The sequence below is a fragment of the Ambystoma mexicanum genome, chromosome 4q (genome assembly GCF_040938575.1).
Source record: "Ambystoma mexicanum isolate Mex_15411 chromosome 4q, UKY_AmexF1_1, whole genome shotgun sequence".
Classification (NCBI taxonomy): domain Eukaryota; kingdom Metazoa; phylum Chordata; class Amphibia; order Caudata; family Ambystomatidae; genus Ambystoma; species Ambystoma mexicanum.
Window position 1 is genome coordinate 432,938,865 of NC_090928.1, and position 6,446 is coordinate 432,945,310.

At 43.2% G+C, this 6,446-nt stretch overlaps 1 non-coding gene across 1 annotated transcript; it reads right to left on the reverse strand.

The window, feature by feature from the left end:
• Positions 1 to 409: 409 nt before the first annotated feature.
• TRNAC-GCA (transfer RNA cysteine (anticodon GCA)) lies at positions 410 to 481 on the reverse strand. Its single transcript has one exon. It is a non-coding gene; the product is annotated as a tRNA-Cys (tRNA).
• Between the last annotated feature and the right edge of the window lie 5,965 nt (positions 482 to 6,446).

Sequence of the window (6,446 nt, forward strand, 5' to 3'; positions counted from 1 at the left end):
AACCCTTGAATGCTGAAAACTGCCCTTTTTTAAAAAGGTGATAGAGGTGGTGACTGTATGGAACTTGTAGAACTAATTACATCAGTGCACTGGTCAGCTGTACAAATTAATACATTTCATTAAGGGCATATTATTAGTTTCCGCCAAAGTTTTATAACATTCATATGAACTTCCAATGAACTATTTCAAACTGATAATATCACCAGTAGAACTTGGGTGAATGTAAAGCACAGCTTGTATCATACAAAGAAATCCTAAAGAACTTAATGGTGTTTACCCTATGTTTCAGGTGATGATCAGGAGTATTTCAAATGTAGAAATGTGTTGCTCATTACATAAAATTCTAAGATTGTAAAAGTTTTCTTCAATTTATTTAAAAAAATATATCTACAGGTAAAACAGTTGGACAAGGGGGCACCCAGATTTGAACTGGGGACCTCTTGATCTGCAGTCAAATGCTCTACCACTGAGCTATACCCCCAGATCTGAAATTTTCACCTATATTAATTCAGTAATATGTACAAAGTGGAAGCAACAAGCAATCACCATCAAAGCAATGCATTTTCAGCCACCAAACCCTCCTTATAAGTATAAGGGGTACAAAATATGTCCTTAATCTGCCTTGGTAAAATACAGTGAGGTTTCCATTGCAAGAATTCATACATTTCGTATCACATGTAGATCTTGGAACATGGAAAAAAACATTTGTCAAATGCACAAATTCTGCAAAATGTAACTGCTTCTCTACTGCAGTTTTTTTGATTTTGTGCTAAGAGCAAAGTTAAACCCAATTGTTCATTGTTTTGTATATGAAATGATGATATATCCTATTGTTTCTTACAGGTCATTGGGTTGAAAAACATTTTAACAGGATCTATTGAAGAGGGTATATGGTTATGAAACAGGGACTTCTTGAACTGCACTCCTACGCTCTACCACTGAGTTAAACCCTTGAATGCTGAAAACTGCGCTTTTTTTAAAAAGGTGATAGAGTGGGTGACTGCATGGAACATGTAGAACTAATCACATCAGTGCACTTCGGGTCAGCTGTACAAATTAATACATTTCATTAAGGGCATATTATTGGTTCCCGCCAAAGTTTTATAACATTCATATGAGATTCCAATGGACTATTTTAAACTGATAATATCACCAGTAGAACTTGGGTGAATGTAAAACACAGCTTGTATCATACGAAGAAATCCTAAACAGCTTAATGGTGTTTACCCTATGTTTCAAGTGATAATCAGGAGTATTTCAAATGTACCAATGTGTTGCTCATTACATAAAATGCTAAGATTGTAAATGTTTTCTTCAATTTATTTAATTAAAAATATATATCTACAGGTAAAACAGTTGGACAAGGGGGCACCCAGATTTCATCTAGAGACCTCTTGACCTGCAGTCTATTGCTACACAACTGATCTATACCCCCAGATCTGAAATCTTCACCTATAATAATTCAGTAATATGTACAAAGTGGAAGCAACATGCCATCACCGTCAAAGCAATGCATTTTCAGCCACCAAACCCCCCTTATCACTATATGGGGTGCGAAGGATGTCCTTTATCTTCTTTGGTAAAATACAGTGAGGTTTCCATTGCAAGAATTCATACATTTCGTATCACATGTAGATCTTGGAACATGGAAAAAAAACTTTTGTGAAATGCACAAATTCTGCAAAACGTAACTGCTTCTCAACTGCAGTTTGTTGATTTTGTGCTAAGAGCATAGTTAAACCCAATTGTTCATTGTTTTGTATATGAAATGATGATATATCTTATTGTTTCTTACAGTGCATTGGGTTGAAAAACATTTTAACAGGATCTATTGAAGAGGGTATATGGTTATGAAACAGGGACTTCTTGAACTGCACTCCTACGCTCTACCACTGACATAAACCCTTGAATGCTGAAAACTGCCCTTTTTTTAAAAAGGTGATAGAGTGGGTGACTGCATGGAACTTGTAGAACTAATGACATCAGTGCACTTCTGGTCAGCTGTACAAATTAATACATTTCATTAAGGGCATATTATTGGTTTCCGCCAAAGTTTTATAACATTCATATGAGATTCCAATGGACTATTTCAAACTGATAATATCACCAGTAGAACTTGGGTGAATGTAAAACACAGCTTGTATCATACGAAGAAATCCTAAACAGCTTAATGGTGTTTACCCTATGTTTCAGGTGATGATCAGGAGTATTTCAAATGTAGAAATGTGTTGCTCATTACATAAAATGCTAAGATTGTAAAAGTTTTCTTCAATTTATTTAATTAAAAAATATATCTACAGGTAAAACAGTTGGAGAAGGGGGCACCCAGATTTGAACTAGTGACCTCTTGATCTGCAGTCAAATGCTCTACCAGTGAGCTATACCCCCAGTTCTGAAATGTTCACCTATATTAATTCAGTAATACGTACAAAGTGGAAGCAACATGCAATCACCATCAAAGCAATGCATTTTCAGCCACCAAACCCTCCTTATAAGTATAAGGGGTACAAAATATGTCCTTTATCTGCTTGGTAAAATACAGTGAGGTTTCCATTGCAAGAATTCATACATTTCGTATCACATGTAGATCTTGGAACATGGAAAAAAAACTTTTGTGAAATGCACAAATTCTGCAAAACGTAACTGCTTCTCTACTGCAGTTTGTTGATTTTGTGCTAAGAGCATAGTTAAACCCAATTGTTCATTGTTTTGTATATGAAATGATGATATATCTTATTGTTTCTTACAGTGCATTGGGTTGAAAAACATTTTAACAGGATCTATTGAAGAGGGTATATGGTTATGAAACAGGGACTTCTTGAACTGCACTCCTACACTCTACCACTGACATTAACCCTTGTGAAGTGGGAAAATGGAACACAAGGCTCCCACCAATCCCCTCACACCCCTGGCCTAGAGGATCACGGCCCAGGCACCCGCCACGAGAGGAGTTTGCCCATCTACCAGACGACCAAATACCCTGGTACAAGAACATATGGATGTGCCCACCAGCCTGTCCTGCCCATGCCAACACCTGCGGCATGGATGAACTTGACTGAACCATGCAACAGTAAATGAACACATCGTTAGAGATGCCATGACGACTTAGCCACAGGTCAGCACACCCGTGCAAACATGCACACTGGACACTCCCACACCAACCCACACGAAGAACATATTCAGTGCTATGACGTAGGTGACGGGTACACTCACTGACACGCATCTTTATCATTTTTCACATAGGCTTTTCAAAATGCAGAAACGCAAGACGCATAATGAACTCATCTAAAACGCTTGCTGACGCTTCTCCTAAACCCATGCATTGCAATAAGAAATATAACGAAGACACGATACTGGGGACAAAGCAATATGATACCATAACCTAAAGCGCTGTGTATCAAACGTTTCCACCTATGCACCAGGCCCAAGTAGGCTGCAAGCAAGAGCTTCCATGAACATTGAATGAGCAAGAGTACAGTTGCTGACCCTGCAGAATGAGCCCGGCGATGACTGACAGTCAAGGGCACAATGTTGCAATCTCGTATGCCGCAAGCCGACGCCGAGGTCACACCTGCAATTAAAACCAGGCACACAGTGGAAAATACAATATTAATTGTGCAGAATTCTGCCTCGACCACGGTCCCACCTCACGTGACCAAGCCAAACCTGACAGGGTGCCAGGCCCAGGAGGAGGGAGGCACCGAAACCCCCCGTTTCAAGACATAGGCAGATACAATTAAGTGATTCAATGGACATCTGCGGCGGTGGGAGTAGTCGGCCTTCAGGCATACCAATAAATCTTCACGTTGTCTGCACATAACCATAGTGAAACATTGTTGCAAATGACAGGTGCACCGCGAGCTGGGAACAACGATGGTCCCAGACTGGGGGGCTCGTGCGTGGACCAATCAGAACATGGGGCTATTATCACTGACGCCATTAACATTGACCAATCCCCAGGGATCTTCATGTAACAATTTCCATGTATCAATTTGAAGGGACAACCCAATTATACCACCTGACTAACCCTCAACCACTAACAATGCTCTCTATATGTATGCTATACTAACCCTACCACTCGAGGAGCCAATCCAGAGTGGCGATAGGTTTTTGCTAAACCTTCCCAGGGAACGCAAGTAGCGCGCCATACTAAGATAAAAAGGGCCTGCGAGCCCATCGACAGAGAGAGTGTCAGGACGGACGCGTACGATCCTTGATCCATCCCTGCCGTTTTGTTTAATAAACAGCAGAATCACCTTGCTTCTTGCGTGTGTCTCATACTCATTTTTGGGGATATATACGGGAGGAGTTGGGGCCTCCCTGCCCGGAGGTCCGCGGACGGCCCAGCCGACACTGGGAGAATTTCACCCCGACAAGTTGGAGGCACTGCTGAGATCTGTTTGAGGTTTGCTTTTATTTTATTTTTCCGAGTACTCCCGTTGCGAGGAGGCCCGGTGGCGCGGCCCCCTCTGCCGCTGCCCTCTTTTGAGGACTACAGGACCATCGCGGAACTGCGAGAAGACCGGACAGCGCAATCCGGATATTGGCCTTCGGGAGCCTGTTGAGAAGTATCCCGCCCGCGGTTGGCGAGTGTCCAGACGTGGTCCAGACGAGGGGAGGTGGCGAGCCGCTTGGAGGGGTGCACACAGCCGAGCGGCCCCGCATCAAGAGAACTTAGTGAGTATGCCACGCACAACAAGCTATGTGGAATTGTGAGGGAGGGGGGAGGAATTGAATACGGGAGGCGGGAGGTGTTACACAGGTGCACGACGAAGGTTTGATAACTTAGTGTTGACGGTGCAATGAATGGTAACTGGACACGTGCGAGAGCAGTCCACTACGTTACGGAAGAAAAGGGGGCAGAGCACAAAAACATCACGTGCGGCCGCCCGTAGACACTGATTGGCCTAGGTCGCGGCCACGTGTAAGGGTGTGTGTGTGAGTGTGGTTTCCTACGATTTGGTGATTATTGATCAATGAGTAGATGAGGATCCCTATTGGTCGAGCAGGAAACTCGATAGATAGATGACGTTTCCCCGTAGGCGGTAGCTAGCTGGTTGCCTAATACGGAAGATAATTGGCTGGTTAAGCCCTCCTGTCGAGGGGCGTATCACACGCGAGGCGACGCAGCGTGCGCAGTCCGATTATATTGTTGATTACCTTGTTCCAGGCGTGACAGGAAGACAGCTGTAGGGTTAACAAGGGTAGATTGCAAGCATACTTTGAACTTTTAAAAATATATGAAGAACTTACCGGTAGTTTGAAGAGATCGGTGATGTCACCAGTAGGGCTTTTTCATAGGATATTCTCGAACACAAGGCATCTTTATTTATGAGAGTGGTGGGGAAGAAGATTATGGTAAAGGAGTGGAAACCGAGGTAAATGTTAATGAGTTGATCGAGGGGAAGGTGAAAAGGGGGACGTGGCTGCGCACGGAGAACGCCGGCAACGGAAAGCGAAGAAAGGGGAGGAGGAGTAAGAGAAAGCGGGACCGCTGTATAAGAACGTCATAAAGGGCACGAAGCCGCAGGGGGCTATGTGCGCTTCGGCCGCAGGGGGCCGTACAGGTGTTTGGTAAAGAAAAAAAAAAAAAAAAAAACAGAAGGAAAAGAATATACAAATGCCAATGTTATATTTTACTAATTCTTCTTAGCGGACTATCGCAAGTCCCCAAATTTACGGGGCCAGGTAAAGATCTAAGGCTGTATAGTGTAAACTGTTAGTAAGACAACCGCTACCAAATAAGGGAAGGATAACAAGTGAAGCGCTACTATGTCATACGGGGCAGGATCGGGAGGGTGGGGGAACACCCTCACTACCCCGCTACAGCATATATGTAAAACACTGTTACCACTGTTATAGCATAGAATGGACACAGGGGACGGACAACAAAATGATGACACCATGGCCGCCTAATGGCAGTTTTGATCCATATACCCAACATTCACTATTAAACCATCTGCATAACACATACAAGGGGAAGAAGTTAATGCACCACGTGGAAGTGTTTAACTTATGGAGGATGTTCCAAGGGTCCCGACCAGGACCAAACGGAATGTTTATTATGGGGGAACCAACGGAAGAAGAGAATATTAAGGAAGAAAGAGAGAATGGGTAAAAAGAGAGTGAAAGCACACGGAACACGGGGAACGGAGAAGAGGGAGGAGAAAAGAGTAACAGCATAAACGAAAAGGAAGTAAAAAGGGAACAGAGCGACGATATACCCCTAGCGAAGGTAGTGAAAAAGGAGGAAGGGGGGATTGAAGGAAGGAGGTATGTATACAGAGACACAGGAGTAACAACAACATCAGCACATAGGGGGGCAATTGGAAAGGATGACAAGGGAGGAACGGACCTAATAGACTTAGAATTAGTAACGATTACGGGGAAAAAGACAGACTGGGGGCTGGAATTAATGGAGGATCTTTGCAGTGAATAAGGAGAAG